At 45.4% G+C, this 17436-nt stretch overlaps 1 long non-coding RNA gene across 1 annotated transcript; it reads left to right on the top strand.

Moving 5' to 3' along the window:
- The first annotated feature begins 599 nt into the window (after nucleotides 1-599).
- On the top strand, nucleotides 600-3511 carry LOC103691481 (uncharacterized). The gene is made up of 2 exons (XR_015671170.1): nucleotides 600-964; nucleotides 3106-3511. It is a non-coding gene; the product is annotated as an uncharacterized LOC103691481 (long non-coding RNA).
- The last annotated feature ends 13925 nt before the right edge of the window (nucleotides 3512-17436 follow it).

Raw genomic sequence — 17436 nt, 5'->3', positions numbered from 1 at the left:
TTTTGACCTCTGACCTCCATGTACCTGCACACATGGTGCACAGCTATACAGACCCACAGACAGAAAGCTAGGAAGCAGGCAGGCAGGTAGGCAAGCAGGCAGACTTCTTACGCTAAATGAAAAAATGACAGTAGCTGGACACTTATAAAGCACCTACTGTGTGCCAGCTATCATTCTAAGCACGTCGCCAAATGAACTCGCTTAATCCCTTCGCTGCAAGGCCAGTACTATTACTGGTATTTCTTTCTTTCAGATAAGGAAAAAAATGGAGGCACAGACATGTCAAGCACACTGCCCAATGTCACCCAGGTGAACGCTGTTAGAATTGTCATTTGAACTGAAGAAGTCTGGGAGAGAGACCATTCCCTTAGCTGCTATACAGTATGCAAAGAAAATGATAAATCCAGCCATTCCACTGAAAGTATAAAAAAAAAAGAGTAGACATTTAATGCAGAGGCATTTTTAACATTTTAAGGTCCCAAAATATGAAATCGTGCATATATTTAGTTAAGCATCGGCAACCATTCAGCAAGGTGGTACACAGGGAAACTATGTGAAACAAGTCCACGCATATGCGCTCACACCCATCCAGCAAGAACACACAGGGAAGACGCAGAGCTGCTTCTCTTTGCCACCCAGCACCTGCTCCTTTCCCACGCAGGAAGCTGGTGCTTTTGCCTGCCTGCTCTCTGGAGGACAATAGAAAGCCCCCAGTTGTAGTGGAACAGGCAGCGTCTACACACCAGCAGGCCTGGCACAGACTTACAGGAAACAATGTTAACCCCAGGAACAAGAGGGAAGACAGGAGCAGTGACCCAGGAACTTGAGGGCTACTGCAAAACAGCTCTGGAGAAGTGCCACACCACCCAGGCAAGGGGAAGAGGAGGAACAGGAAAGAATGTGTCTTCTTCCTCCGGGCCTGCTGCAGCCCCGGGGAGATCCTGAAAGAAAAAGTTCCAGTGAGGTAAGGGAGAGAAATCACCTCTCCGGGCGTTTCCAGGTGTGGTGGGCGGGGGTCGCAGGTGAGCTCCAGAGTCGGATTGGACATGGCTGTAAATTCCACGTCTCCTCTTTCTGGTTGTGAGATGGTGAATTAGACCCCACACCTGCCTATACTTTGTTCACACCAGGTTTTCCTTAGTCCTCTTCTGGTTGCCTCAACACTGAGTCATACTGACAACCCACAGGAGCTACCCCAGGTTGCCCTCCCGTTCTCATGTCTCCCTCAAAAGCCCAGACAGAATTCATTCTTAAGGGACACATTAGTTCTCACCTCTGTACCTTTGTGCTTTTTGTTCCTTCTGCCTTTCCTTCCTCCTCCCTTTTGATTGAACCTACTGCACACCTAATCAAGCCTTGTGTTTCGGGTAATCACACTTGCTCCGAGGAGCCTCCCTGGTTATTTCCAACGTGCTCCCAGGAACCGTGTGCTTACTGTCGGGGAACAAGTATAACCTCACCCTTCCGGCTGCTGTGACATAGCACTGAGAACCAACACTCTGCACAGGGTGTTTATTTCTCAGTGCACCCACCACGGGTGTGCTGGAGACCTGTCCTGGGCACAGACCTACTCTCCACATTGACAGCACCATGCTCCATCCTTCTACCTCCTGGATTTCACTTTCTGGTTAGCAGGCAAACCCCATGAGCGTAAGGCTTCTCTGTGCCTTGTCACTGTTGTACCTCAGCTAGTGTCAAGGACATACAATGAAATTTACCAATGCGGTTGACTAAATGCAGAAGTGTCTATGCATCCAAGGTCCCCCTTGTGCAAAACTCAGGAAACAAGATTCCTATTAGTTATATATATATATAATGACAGCATTACAGAGCTCCTGACATGAGATAGAAATCAATGAAGAAAAGTGTGAGTTCAACCTGTGCTTCTGACCAGCCTGTAAATTCTATGGAAGACTTGTATTCCCTAGGTTGTCTGTATGTCAGTGTGTCTTAATTGTTAACTATAGGCTGGATACTCAAATACACTATTCACATGCCTCTTACTATCCCAAATAATGAAATATACGTGAGTGTAACACCTGCATTTTGGAGGCAGAGGTAGGAAAGTCATTCTAAGTATCAGGCCAGTCTGGTCTTTGTACGAAGTTCTGAGCCAGTCAGGGCTTCACCTGTTTTGAAAAATAGATAGATAGATAGATAGATAGATAGATAGATAGATAGATAGATAGATAGAATCTTGTATACAACCACCATAGTCATTTTCAATAGTAGTTCTGCATAGTTCTCTCCCCCCTCACACACACACACACACACACACACACACACACACACACACAGAAGGGGAGAGGGAGAGAGAGAGAGAGAGAGAGAGAGAGAGAGAGAGAGAGAGAGAGAGTCAGTCTCTGGGAAACACCAGAACATTTTTAAAGGACAAAGGGTTAGCCTGCTACTTTATTCAGTCACTGAGGGATACCTGATGCCAGCTAGAAGTTGAATCAGAGACAAAGACAGATGAGACATGAGACGTGTCCTGGGGAAGTCCCCATCTATTGATAGGACTGGGCACAAGAACAGTCATTCCACTGGTGGAACTGAAAACAACTCGGCATAGTACCACAGCCTCCCAGAAGAGGGAGTTAGAGAACAGCCTAGTCAGTAATGGCGTTTGCTAGCGTGCTCTTTCCAAGACTCAGGGCTCTCATTCACCGTCCTAGGGGAAGATGGAAACTAGTTCATCAGCGTCTTTCTCAAAACACTGCTTCAATACATCATAAAGGCCAGCTCCATTGAACAAAGAAGTCACTGAGGACATGGTCCTCATCTGAATATCTCACTGTCACCCAAGTCTACAAGGCAGGGCTTGGAACCCGTCCAGCTGCACTGACAGGATTCAGGATTTCTAAGCACTGGCCATTCTCTTCCACCCGTATGGGTGGTTGTGTGCATGTGTGGCTGGATTTGTTTTTCTCCACAGGCTACTTTAAGTGCAAACCTAGCCTTCCCCTCTCATGATACTTTGTTTTGTATCTTAAAAAAAAACAAGACCCAAATAAGATTCAGAATGGTTATTAAGAGCCCAAGTTAATTAAGTGCAACAAAGTGTTACTTTATAATCTGAATGAGCTCCTTCCTCTCTGTCCCAAGCATGGCTTCAGAAGAAAGCCCAGCACGTGAAGCGATCCATTGGCAGAGCCAGCCTTCTGAACAGGTGGCGGGACAGTCAACTAACAGCTGTAAGCCTCACACTCAAAAGGCTTCTTTGACCCACACCCTATCCCCAGCTTTGAGCACCACAGTCTCCCAAGATAAAGAACATCACTGCTTCCATTCACTGAAAACAATATTTCTCAAAACCATCAAATGCAACCCAGGACATTCTAGACACGGAAGGCAACAGGCCCGGTGAAATGTAAGCCTTGGAACAACTGAGTACTCTGGAGTGGTATCAGCTCCTGTGTGTGGGATCCCAAAAGGCCATGGCCCCCCGTGAAGCTTATTGTTTTGCTAGGGCCACTGAGACAAAGTACCATAAACTGAGTGGCTTCAACAACTTCTCACTGTCCCGAACTCTTGGTTTCATATGGTTGTTACTTGGTGTGTGTGTCTTTGTCCTAAACCCTTCAGATAAGAACACAGGTCAGGGGATTAGTGCTCACCTCATTTTACCTTTAGTTACTTTGATAGAGACCCTCCTTCTAAATACAGCCGCATACTAAGGCAGTAGGGGATAAGATTTCGACATTCGAACTTGGGAAGGACAAAGTTCAGCTCAGAACAAGGAATGGGGAGAAACGGTGGAATGAAGAGACGAAGGATTCTATCAGGGACCCACCAGTGTGGGCAATAAAGAGGGTTTGGTGATAAAGGGTTGGGAATGGTAGTGGTGGTGGATCATAGCCACCACCTCCCTGTGAATGGTTTTCAAGCTTCATCATCCAGCCATGATAACTGTACTGGATGATTGTGTGTCAACTTGACACAGACTGGAGTTGTCACAGAGAAAGGAGCCTCCCTTGAGGAAATGCCTCCCTGAGACCCAGCCATAAGGCATTTTCTCAATTAATGATCAAGCGGAGAGGGCCCAGCCCATAGTGGGTGGTGCCATCCCTGGGCTGGTAGTCATGGGTCCTACAAGAAAGCAAGCTGAGCAAGCCAGGGGAAGCAAGCCAGTAAGTAATATCCCTCCATGGCCTCTGCATCAACTCCTCATTCCTGACCTGCTTGAGTTTCAATCCTGACTTCCTTTGGTGATGAACAGCAATGTGGAAGTGTAAGCTGAATAAACCCTTTCCTCCCCAACTTGCTTCTTGGTCATGATGTTTTGTGCAGGAACAAACCCTGACTAAGACAATAACATCCATCTCACTTTCCACATGCACATGCCCAGTGGCCTGCAGGACACAGGCTACTTGGACAACCTGTCAACACCTTACTCAAACGGGAAAATAGAAGCTGAGCTCATCTCCTTTCTATTGTTGCTGCCACCAACCTTCCAGGGGTTTGCAATCCCTCCATCCCCAATCTAAACTGGCACCAAGGCCCTCTGCTCTTGTGTTTCCGGCATCCATTCCCCTTTCTCAAGCCAAACGCCATCACTTCTCCTTCAGCCACTATCACGGGGGCCACAACAGATCTCCTGCTGCCGTTCTTTGTGTCTAACCTTCCTAAGCATTGCTCTTATGAACACAGCTCTGCTCTAAAACGTTCCAGGGCTTCCCTACGACCACAGGAAACGTCTCAACTCTACAGCCTAGCACCCTAAGTCTCCACAGTCAGGCCCTGTGTCTGATCATCCACTCTTCCCCTAAACATCCTGAGGAAGTGTGGAAACAAATGAATGGACACCCTGGTGCAACTCTCCATCCTACAAGATGACGCTTAAGTCAGCCCATTTCCTGCCACCTTGTCAATATAACGAGAGCTCCCGTGCCCAACATTTCCCCCTTCGCCTCTCGAAATCCAGCCTGTCTCCTACTTCTGTAATCAACCTGCTCCATCCATTCCTGGCATTTCCTGATGGTCGGGAATATCTTACATCTACTTCTTTCACTGGCAAGTACTACATCTTCTTAGAGTTTTCACTGCTTATTCCTACACGTTGTCTCATTCCACAAGCATTCCTGTGAGTGTGTCTTACTCCACAAACTCCATGAAGGCAGACACTGTATAATCCTCATGACACATAAGAACAGCCTAAAACTTATAAGTGCTCGCCCATTGACAGGCACAATGCTATTTTTTTTAGCATTATCTTATTTAATTAAAACACCAATCCAATAAGGTAGTTACTGTCATTACCCTCACTTCATGGGGGACGTGGACATTGCAGGTTAAAAGGATAAAATAATTGGCCCAAAATTAACCTAACTAGTTAATTAACCTAGTAGGGGACAGAGCTGGGGGACCTGTAAACCCTGCTAATTGTGCCTTTACGGAGGAAGTATTTTTGTATATGTTTATGAATTGACGAATGCAGTGATACCAAAATGAACAGAATGTGTGGCCCCCTTAGATATCCATATCCTAATCCCAGGAACCTATAGATACAGTAGATTAAATTTTGAAGAGGCATTAGGGATGCAATTGACTCCCTAATGCTAATCAGGGCACCTTAAAATAGGGAAATCATCCTTCTTGTTTTTTTATCCAGCTACCTGGATGGGTTCCTAAGAAGAGGATGAGGGAATCAATCGATAGCTCTCAGGACGATGCTATGTGTGGATTTGAGATGTCATTGCTGATTCTCCAGAGGGAGGAAGGTGCCTCTGGAACTGAAAGCCCTTGGAAGACTAAGAAGTGAATTTGGCCTACAGCCTCACACAATAAGACAGAAATCTGTGTCAGATTTCTAACCTATGGAAATGCAAGGTGGTGAATTTGGTTATTATAAGCCATCAAACCTATACTGATCTTTGTTTTATATATTTGAGTTCACTGTAGCTGTCTTCAGATACACCAGAAGAGAGCATCAGATCCCATTACATATGCTTGTGATGCAACCATGTGGTTGCTGGGAATTGAACTCAGGACCTCTGGAAGTGCAGTCAGTGCTCTTAACCGCTGAGCCACCTCTCCCGGCCCTTGTACTGATCCTCAATGAAGGCAGCCGACTCGGGGCAGGTTGATTACAGATCCTCAGCCAGATCTAAACTATCCCTAGAACTAACATTGACTGTCCCTGTGAAAACGGAGCAAGCTGTTCTCTTTAGAACCCAAATACCTTCTCCTACCTCAACTGCTCTTGTAGGAGGAGATTATGCCCTGCCCAGTATAACCTGTTTTCTGGGCGGAGCCTTTCCTATCCTGTCCCTGCAACCGTTCTGAATACGACTTTACCAAGAACGACACGCAACTGAGAGTGACACGTTAATGACAAAAATTTCTCGGGAACATTATTACAATCAAGATATGGATGGTATCCTTTTAAAATACCATTACTAGTGTTTTTATTCCAAAGCACTTTCCATGTATTATGTTAGGTGTCTATGCCAGGCCTTAAGTGTGCATAAGTGGCAGTTTCAAGTGAACACCATGGTTTTTTGGATTGCAGTTTTTGAATTGACTCCAAGAATTCTATTCGTAAGATTCCCGAATAGCACTGTAAGGGGTGAAAAACATTCTTCTGAAATGGAGGAACTCTGCCAAGTCAGAACTGTAGCAAACAATATGGGGCAGGTATGTGACCACTCGAAGCTCCACCCCCCTCCTTGCTGAGCCAACACTTTGCCTACGTAATTTTTAGGGTATTTAAGTATGTGTGGGCTATAACAGATTGGCGAAGCTGATGCTGGCATTCGTGTCCTATTTCCTATTGCTGCCTTGGCTGGATGTAGGTAGTCACCAAGACCTTTTCCTCTCTGCCCCTTCATTCTCCGATGAATAGAGGACACATTGCTCTCAGCTAGAGTCAGTTTGTTGTTTATATCCCACAGTCATGAAAACAAAAATACCAGCTATAGGAGTGTGTGTGTGTGTGTGTGTGTGTGTGTGTGTGTGTGTGTGTTCGTTAACGTCTCTAGGAAATAGCTTTCTCATGTGTAGAATGACAACATTAAAAGGTTTTTTGTGTTTTGCTTTTGCTGCCCTCTGTGTCGCTAAGGATGGCCTTGAACTCCTGATCTCCCGCTGAGAGACTGGGGATTTTTACGTGGTGCTCAGGCCCACGCCCAAAGCAGAGTGCTTGCTAGGAAAGCAGTCTACCAACCGAACTACATGCCCAGCCCCTGCGTACTTCTTTGCAGGTGACGTTTATATAGTGACGTTTGTGTTCCGGCAATAGAGTTCATAGCACAAACAAGCACCTCCTCTTGTGAAGTTACGTGCGTGCGAGGCTACTTTCAGAAAAAGTGAAACAACTTTGCCCAAGGTCACATATTTGACGAAGGGCAGCGAGTTTGGACACAGTTCACTGTGTCTGGAAGGCCGCGTACTTTCCACCCTGCCACGCTATCTTGGGTTTGTCCCTGATTCCTTCGGAGCCACCTGTTCCTGTCCTCCTGCCACCCACGAAAAGATAAAACAGGACTGACTCCCTAGGGAACTCCAGAGAAAACAAGAAAGCAGGAAAGAAAAAAAAAAAAAAAGCACGGGCTCCCTGGAGCACTCGGCCTGTCCGTGGGGAAAGAAGCCGTTGCTCCGCTGCACCTTCTTGGCTCCGCCGCACCCGGGCGCCGCTGGAGCGGGTAGCAAGCCCGATGCTAACCGCAGGCAGGTGCGCTCAGCCCGGCGGTGCGCGTGCGCAGAGCCCGGCAGGACGCGCCCACAGCCCCGCCTCTCGCTGCCGCGGGGTGGAATCCCTCCCAGCTGGGCAGGAAAGCAGTTGTTTGCTTCCTGGTGGAGCGTTCCACTTGAAACGGTTCCACGAGGGCTGTTCTCGCCTCCGACTCCGGGAAGAACTGTAATTAACACAGCAACAAACGCCCACGACGCTAACTGGCAAAGGGAGTGTAACACGAGCCCCGCTGCTCCAACCGAATTGGGCCAATTGCTTGCATTCCCTCCTTGCCTCCCCAGTCGGTCTGTTTTGGTTGCGCACTCATCCAACTGGAGCGTTTCTTAAAACACGTCAGTGGCTGGTGTTTGTGTTTGGAGTTGAACAGTTTCGCAGCCGTCACTGGAGACAGTGCTCGGCACGCTGCTGGGCTGGGCACTCGCTTTCAGCTAGCTTCGGGGATGTCAGGTAGAAAAGTTCAGAGAGAGGGTAGAAGGATGCGAGGGAGGAGACAGCGGGGCCTCGCCCGCCTCCAGTCGTGTGTAGTTCGTCTGTTGTCTCCATCCGACCAAGACAAGTAGAACCGGTCTGCCTGCTCTCCAACGGGAGAGGGTGGGGCATCCCAACGCACCTGGCGACATCTGCGTCTCGGGGATCAGGCACTGGGGCGACTGAAGAAGGCACGGGGCGGGCCCCTGGGGGTGGGGTGAGGGAGTGTGTGCAAACAGTACTCAGGTTTGCAGGCGTGCCCAGCAGGCATTGCGGGTGGCCAGGGTTCAGGGATCTGTGTGTAAGTTGTGATGCTTTGGTTATATTTAACCTTGCATCTGCCAAGTACGGTCCACTGCCCAGCAGTTTCTTGAGAACTGGTTTTGCATAGAATCTCTAGGCTTGTTATAGAACTCTTCCTCACTTCAAACTCTTAACAAGACTCTGATCAGCGACCTCTCCTGTTGGCTTACTTGATTCAACAGTTGCCTAAAGGCATCTGGAGGTGGGGCGCAATTGCAGTTCATATTGTGCCTAGGATGCATGAAGTCCTGAATCGGACGATCCCCACCACAGCATAAACCTGGTATGGTAGCCTAGACACTTCTCTAATCCCAGCACACCAGACTTGGAGGCTGGAGGACCTAAATTTAAGGTCTTTGCCCACACAGTGAGTTTGAAACCAATCTGGCCTCTCAAAGACCCCCATCAAAAAAAAAAAAAAACAAAACAAAAAACAAAAAACAAAAACAAAACAAAAGAAAACTAAAACAACAAGAAAAACAAATAACATTGTTCAAAGGGAGGTTGCTTTTACTGCAACCTTGTTAAATGTCTGCTTCTGTGTGGTGCTTAGAAGTAGCCTCTGGTAAGAGACAATGGAGAGAGAAAGAAAGACACTTGCTATGGGGTCCAGTACATAAGCACTCAGAGTCTAAAACTGAACCCAAAACCCAAAGGAGAAAAATAATCATGAGGTAATGGGACAAAAGTTACCCAAGACCAAAATGACTATCAGCTTAAACAGTATGTGTTAAACATTTAGTACATCACTATTCTAACTACTACCAAGTGTTTGTTTACAAAGTCATATGTGCCTATATGTGTATGTGTGTATACTTTATGTGTATAATTTATGTACATACATATGTATATATATATATATATACATAATGTTACCTACAATTATCTGGCAACAGTCAGGTGTGCCTGACTCACTGTAAAAGGGGCTCCCCTTGCCCCCTCCTTGCCCTCTTGCTTTTTAGCGCTCTCTCTCTCTCTCTCTCTCTCTCTCTCTCTCTCTCTCTCTCTCGCGCGCGCGCGCGCGCGCTCTCTCCTCCCTTAATTGCCCTCCTCATGCCCTGAATAAACTCTATTCTGTACCATAAGGTTGTGTGTTGCTGGTCTTTCCAGGAAGGGATGTCTCAGCATGAGCCCTTCCCCGACATCTAACTACACATCCATCAGACATATTCCTTCTCTATTTTTATAAAACACAACACTTTATATATACTTTGAAATATATAGATGATATAGAGATAGATAGATAGATAGATAGATAGATAGATAGATAGATAGATAGATAGAGGTATACTTTGTACTAATACATAGTACCTCACATATAGTATGTGATTACTATTTATTGAGTCAATAGCAGGATCCTCTTATATTCTAGAAAGAAAAGAAACTTTGCACTTTTGACCAAGTCACACGTATCTGTTCAAAAAGTAAACATTTTATCAATAGCCAAGAGCCCATCTCATTTGTCATCTAAAGCATTAATAATATACATCAGTAATCACAGGTACATGCTCCCATTTAACCATGATGACTATTAGAAGCCCAGAGGCCACCACACTACTTAAGGAATTCTGCTGGATCTGCCCAGGCAGAATAACCCCATGTAACTATTACAGGCTCCTAGTACCCTCCCAGATCACAGACTGTAACTTTTATAAAGTTGTTTTGTTCTTATGAGTTATTGATCTGTAAGCCAAATATTTTTAAGCTAGGCTTCACTGGGTGGACTGTAATAGCTTCAATTTATTCTGTCAAGCACTCTGAGTTCCTTAACTAGACATTAATCATGTGAATTGTGTGGCCTGAGTACCAGAGAAAAGCAGGGGTGGGGATCCCTCACCGCTTGGTGATTAGGAAGATCATTACAATTTTAAAAATTCATTTACTTTTCCATCTGCTCATTTCCACCTATTCATTTTTTTCCTATTTATTTTGATGGCAAATGTCACTAGAACGGAGCCCCCCCCCGCACCCCTGCTATGTGACTTGCTGCTCCCCCAAGGGATAGACCCTGGAAAACAGCAAGTGCTCGGTAAGTTTTTTTACTAGATCTGAATTGAATTGAGTTGGTGCTTACCTCAGCAAAGATTATCATTATATAACCAACATGGACACTAATACCACTGTATGCCCAATGCCAAAAATCTTTAACAAGCAATCTGCTTCTGCTTTATCCTCACTATTGAAATCGGTCCTGTCTGGGTGATGCAGCAAGAGGCAACCAGTGACTGTTAGGGAAGGAGTGGAGATCAGGGAAGACATCCACTGTCAAATGCAGAAGGCATGATGGAGAGAGAGACCAGACCGCAAAAAACATAGCAAGACTAAACACCAAACTGAGAACACCTAGAATGTCTAAGTGGCAAGAAACCCCAGTTCTCCACCCACTGTAATAACCGCAGCTAATACTTGCCGGGTGCAAACTACAAGCCCACAGAGCTGATAGACCAGGACCCAGAGATCCCAGTGCTTATGTGGGGACAGAGTGAGAGGGGGAAAAACAAACAAACAAACAAACAAACAAAAATCAACTCAGCACGCGGATCTGAAAGAGAAAGCTATCTAACAGAGGAGCCTGATACACTGTCTTCTGTCCCATTTGGACATGCTGTTGGTTCACAGCCAGGGTCCCATTAGCTCGCCTGTGGATCACCAGCAGCTTCAGGGACTCAGCAATCCTCCTCAGTGACCAACCGTGTCAGGCCCCTCTTCAGTGCCTGCACAGGAGAGCCAAGACAGAATGCCCGAAAGATAATGCTCCGAGTGGATGAAGAATAGTAGCCAGTGGGTCACGTCCCGCTTCCTCCCATGCATCATTGCGGAGACTCCTGGTTGAACTCGTAGTAACCTTTTTCTGATGCCCTCTTTTTTAGCTTTGCACTCCTCTTTGCTTCATCTGTTTTCTGGAATCACCTAAATAATCTCCTTGTCTTAGGGTCTTGGGGGGGGGGGGCGGGACCCAGATCAAATGTTATGTGACTGGAATTTAGCCACAAAGCCCCTTAAGCTAATGATGTTAAGGAGCACTAAAGACAGCCAGAGGTGAGCAAGTTTACAGAGGTTATGGAGGGACTGAAGCATTTCCGCATACACATCGGTCTAGTCTTTGTTTCCTTCCCTCCATCCGTATTAGCAGACGGGAGCATCGAAAGCAATAGCAGAAATCCCCGAGTCCATTCTACAGCTTCCCTTCCCTTCCCATGGGAGCTCTCTCCGCCCTTGGCGAGTGATGCTGTGCTAACGCAGGACATTCCAGTCATACTGTGTCTACTCTGTGGGTCCAAAACACAAGTGCATTCTCTATGCAGCCCACAAAGAGAGGCCTCTGGCCAAACTGGCTCCCAGCTTCAACAGAGCATCTTAGCCCAGGCCCAGATTCCCACAGGTAATGTCCTTCCCTCTCTCAATCATCAACAGGAGAAGTGGGCAGAGACTATGCGCTAGGTCCCTTAGACTGAATCCATGTCTCTAGGTTCTCCTTGAGATACAGGTAGATACGAGGGCAGGAGATTATACCCAAAAGAACAGCAGCTGGAAACAAGAAAACAGTAGCCAGCCACACTGGAGTTTTCATCTTTGTAAGTTATTCCCGTTTCAAAAGGAGACTTCCACAGAGCCTAGCTGAGCATCTTACCTAGCAGATGTGACGAGCTGTCGGGGGCCAATAAAGAATAATCGAGAAGAAGCTGCAAGCTTTCTCTGCAGCCCACTTTTAGATGAAAAGCCAAAGTTTCTTCCTTCTCAAATCTTCAAGAAGAGCTGATCAGCAAATACGCAAACCGGAGGAGTCAATCCTCACTGCACCCCACGTGACCTCTTTATCTGGTCCATTTGCTCAGCATCAGGCATCTTCACACTGAAAGAATTCAAAATCTGGGGTTGGGGATTTAGCTCAGTGGTAGAGCGCTTGCCTAGCAAGCACAAGGCCCTGGGTTCGGGCCTGGGTTCCCAGCTCCGGGGGGAAAAAAAAAAAGAATTCAAAATCTGTTTCAAATGAGAGCTCAGCAAACTGGGATCTGATGAAATTCCCCCAGGGGAATACTGTTGGTAAATTTTACAAATAGCATTATTGGTGTGCAAAAGTCGCCAGTGTGTTGTCGTGGTGTTGGTAGAGCTAGACGCTATACTCAGGAAAAGCAAGAGAGAGAGAGAGAGAGAGAGAGAGAGAGAGAGAGAGAGAGAGAGAGAGAACAGAGACAGAGGGAGGGAGGAAGGAAAGAAGAAAAAAGGTAGGAAGGTGGAAGAAAGAAAGAAAAAGGAAGGAAGAAGGAAGGAAGAAAGGTAGGAAGGAAGGAAGGAAAAGAAAAGAAAAAAGCTTTCAGCAGCAGCAGTAATGTTGAGAGCCATGTAATTGATAATTAGATTTAGAGCAAACACTGTTGGGTAGAAATCACTGTGACACAATCAGCTAACATGGAACTGGTTAAAGTCTCGGCACCAAAGGCTACCTTCTGCTGGGTAAAGGAAAAAAGACCAGCAGGCTACCGTGGCAATGGGTAATAATAAAGAAACGTCTTGTTTTTCCCTCTGGCTTCCCTGATAATTATTTTTCCCGATCATGCAATGAAAAGGATTTAAATGCCACATTAAATGGAAATACACTATAGACAATGCATATGGGAGATATGAGCGCATTCATTAAAAACATCAGTTAATAATGGTCTTTATTCCCAGCAGATCAAAATAAACAACATACCCTTTCAAGACTAAACATATTAGATGTTTACTCCCCGAGAAAATGTAGGGTATCAGATCCACAAACTTACAGACTCTGGTTCTATTAATGTCATGGCTGGATTTTCACCATTCCTTCCGGTCTCCTAATATCTCAACCTCTTTCCAAGACTAGAGGAACATGATTCACTAGCCCCACCGCTCATAACTAATCAGAAAACGCCAAGCCCTGAAATTCTCAGCCTCCGAGTGGTGGACTCCCCCACCCCAGCAGTCTCCATTACCAGGTAATCTTGGAGATGGGTGGAACCGGTAGCAGCAGTGAAGGACAGTGGCTGTGGTGTAGCAGGGATGGTGACTGAGGTGGTAGCTGGCACATCGATGCCAGGCATCTCAGCAGCGCAAAGTGCCACATTCACTGTGTGGAGAGAGCACCTCTGAAGCGCGTTGGGGAGCGTTGATCTCAACTGAGATCTTCCCCACAGATCCGAGAGCTGTGCAATATCCTACAAATAAAATTTCCAGCCTCTAAAGCCCTCTAGGTTTCTTTGAAGGATATTACTCAATGATATTACTCAAGATGTATTAAGGACTGTAAAATGATTTTTTTGGCAATTATATCCATTATAATGAAACGAGAATGAGGTTTCATTTTATCAAATCCCCTTTGGGATAAGGATGCTTGCAGGCAGTCCACTTGCCACCAAGAAAATTAAGAGATGACACCAGGAGTCTACAACCTGTATTTTCTGCAAATTAATTATGGGAAATGGAAATGACAGCTCCCACTTACAAGCAATTCCTAGTGCTCCACAACATTTTAAAAGCTTCTTAAGATTTTTTGTTTATTTAATTATTTTGTAATTGGTGGGAAATGATGATGGTAGTGATAGAGGATTCTAAATCCTTCTCGAAGGGCAGAACTCGTTTAAAAAATATTCCTCTCTCTGCCTCTCTCTGTCTCAGCCTCTCTCTGACTCTCTCTGTCTCTGCCTTTCTCTGTCTCTCTGTTTCTCTCTGTCTCTGCCTCTCTGTGTCTCTCTGTCTCTCTGTGTGTGTGTGTGTGTGTGTGTGTGTGTGTGTGTGTGTGTGTGCGCGTGCGCGCGCGCACGCGCACATGTATTACAGAGTAAAGAAGAGAATGTCAGATTCCCTGGAGCTAGACTTACAGGTGGCTGTGAGCTTCCTGACATGGTTGCTGAGAACCAAACCCGCATCCTCTGGAAGAGCAGAAAGCACTCTTAGCCGTTGAACCATCTAAGGAGAGTATTTCAAGCATAATATACAAGAGAGGCCCGAGTGGAAACTTCAGCAAGGTATGCAGGACAGCATGAAACGAGCCAAGGCCAGTTTTGTTGGATGTCTTTCTACAAAATATATTATATTACACTGTGTAATTCATAAGCTCCTGCTAGGAAAAGTTACCAAAACTCTGCGTGGAAGCAGTTTGGTAAAACAATCACCATCATCATCACTACCATTACCATCAGCATCGGAGCAAATGCAGCACCTAACCAGGGAGTCCCAGCACAAGTTAAAACTAAGAGCAGCAGGAGGGCCTCTCCTCCCATTGATGCCCAACAAGGCCATCCTCCGCTACTTATGCAGCTGGAGCCCTGGGTCCCTCCATGTGTACTCTTTGGTTGGTGCTTTAGTCCCTGGGAACTCTGGGGAGTCTGGTTGGTTCATATTGTTGTTCTTCTTATGGGGTTGCAAACCCCTTCAGCTCCTTCAGTCCTTTCTCTAACTCCTTCATTGGGGTCCCTGTGCTCAGTCCGATGGTTAGCTGCAAGCATCCTCATCTGTATCAGTAAGGCTCTGGTAGAGCCTCTCAGGAGACATCCATATCAGGTTCCTGTCAGCAAGCACTTCTTGGAATCAGCAGTAGTGACTGGACTTGGTGGCTGCATATGGGATGGATCCCATATGGCATGGGGCAGTCTCTGGATGGCCTTTCCTTCAGTCCCTGCTCCACTCTTTGTCCCTGTATTTCTTCCCATGAGTATTTTGTTCCCCCTCCTAGGAAGGACTGAAGCATCCACAGTTTGGTCTTCCTTCTTCTTGAGCTTCTGTGAATTCTTTCTTGGGTATTCACCGAGCTTTTGGGCTAATATCCACTTATCAGTGAGTGCATACCATGTGTGTTCTTTTGTGACTGGGTTGCCTCACTCAGGATGATATTTTCTAGTTCAATCCCTTTGCCTAAGAATTTCATGAAGTCATTGTTTTTGGTAGCTGAGTAGTACTCCATTGCATTGTGTAGATGTACCACATTTTCTGTATCTATTCCTCTGTTGAAGGGCATCTGGCTATTATAAATAAGGCTTCTATGAACATAGTGGAGCATGTGTCTTTGTTGTATGTTGGAGCATCTTTTGGGTATATGTCCAGGAGTGGTATAGCTGAGCCCTCATGTATTACTATGTCCAGTTTTCTGAGGAACCTCCAGACTGATTTCCAGAATGGTTGTACCAGTCTGCAATCCCACCAACAATGGAGGAGTGTTCCTTTTTCTCCACTTCCACTCCAGCATCTACCGTCACCTGAGTTTTTGATCTTAGCCATTCTGACTGGTGTGAGGTGGAATCTCAGGGTTGTTTTGATTTGCATTTCCCTGATGACTAAAGATGTTGAACATTTCTTTAGGTGCTTCTTGGTCATTTGATATTCCTCAGTTGAGAATTCTTTGTTTAGCTCTATACCCCATTTTTTAATAGGATTATTTGGTTCTCTGGAGTCTAACTTATATATCATATATTATATATATATATATATATATATATATATATATATATATATGATATTAGCCCTCTATGGAATGCAGGACTGGTAAATATCTTTTTCTAATCTGTTGTTTGCCGTTTTGTCCTATTGACTTTTGCCTTACATTAGAGGAGCAGGGGTTCCCAGTATGTCTTCCCTAAGTTACCTCTTCAACAGCAGTGGTAAATCTTGATCTAGCACTTGTAGATACCTCTCGGTGTTTTTAGTGTCTTGCCAACAGATATCAGAAGTGCTTCTCATCAACCATGTGAGGTAGATCAGTACCATGCCCATTTTAAAGACAGAGCAGTGAATAAATATGCCCAGAGAGTGAAGACCATGAATGTACCCCTTGGGTAAATAATTTTCTACTTTTTCTTTTTCATATTGAAAATATAAAATATTTTCCCCCAAAAACAAAATTTGCTTCATTTTAACATCCCTCAAAAAACAAACGGGCAGAGTTGCTGCCCCTTTACAGATGAAATCCTGAGGCTCACACACAGACACAAACACACAGCTCATAACATCAGTGGTCACCAGTTTTGTCTTCCTGGAAGCCCTACCTCAATCATGGATTCAGGGTTCAAAATAACAGATCATAGTGCTTGAAGGTAGCTAAGGGGATAAAGGACTCACCATACAAGTGTGAGGAAAGGTGTGTAGCACCCCAGCGCCCACACAAAGGCCAGCGGGAATAACATTCCTCTTGTAATCTTAGTGTTTAAAAGGAAAGCACAGAGGGTTCCTGGGACAAGATGGTTAGTTAGGCTAGCCGAGTTGGTAATCTGTGAGCTCTCCCAGAGGTCCTGCCTCAGTGAATAAGGTGGAAAGGAATTGAGAGAGACACCCTATATCAAGCTCTGTCCCACACAAAGCACATGCATATGCATCCCAAGCATACACATGAACACATGTACACACATACTCCCCCCTCACACACACGTATACCTGCCAAACTAAAAAAGAATCTGTCCAGACAACAGGCAACTCTCTAGAACAAATCCTGTTCCAAAGGAAAGAAAGAGGTCCCCCCAGCATCGGTGCCACATAATTTAATGAGTTTTGCAAAATCCATTCTAATCATGAATAGTTCTGAGCTTACTTTATTATAGAAGACCTGTGGACAGACCACCAATCCACTCACACAATTATGAAGGCCATTCTGAGCAGAAAAATGGCACTGGGTACACATAAGAACAAGTAAAGCTACAAGGTCCCCTGATGACTTGAGGAGAACCGGTCTCCTTGAGAATAATAAGAGCTGATTGGCCTTTGAGAAGAGTAATTCAAAACTAGGCAATCACTTGAAGCAGCTTTGACCAAAACAGAATCAACTTAAACCCGTTTACAAAGGTTCTCCTCAGACAGGGTATTACTTCACAGAAAATGCAAAAAATTAACTGTTCAAGTAAGTCCTTTTTATTCTCTGTAATTATACTAGACTTTATATTTTCTTTTCATGAGGAAAATGTCAACAACTGTGTATTTTATTTGTAATTTAATTGAATCATTAGGTAAATGCTAGCAATTATAGC

This window comes from Rattus norvegicus, chromosome 2, assembly GCF_021556685.1.
Source record: "Rattus norvegicus strain SHRSP/BbbUtx chromosome 2, alternate assembly SHRSP_T2T, whole genome shotgun sequence".
Classification (NCBI taxonomy): Eukaryota; Metazoa; Chordata; class Mammalia; order Rodentia; family Muridae; genus Rattus; species Rattus norvegicus.
The sequence above is the reverse complement of the archived record's forward strand: the minus strand, read 5'-3'. Positions and strand labels throughout refer to the sequence as shown.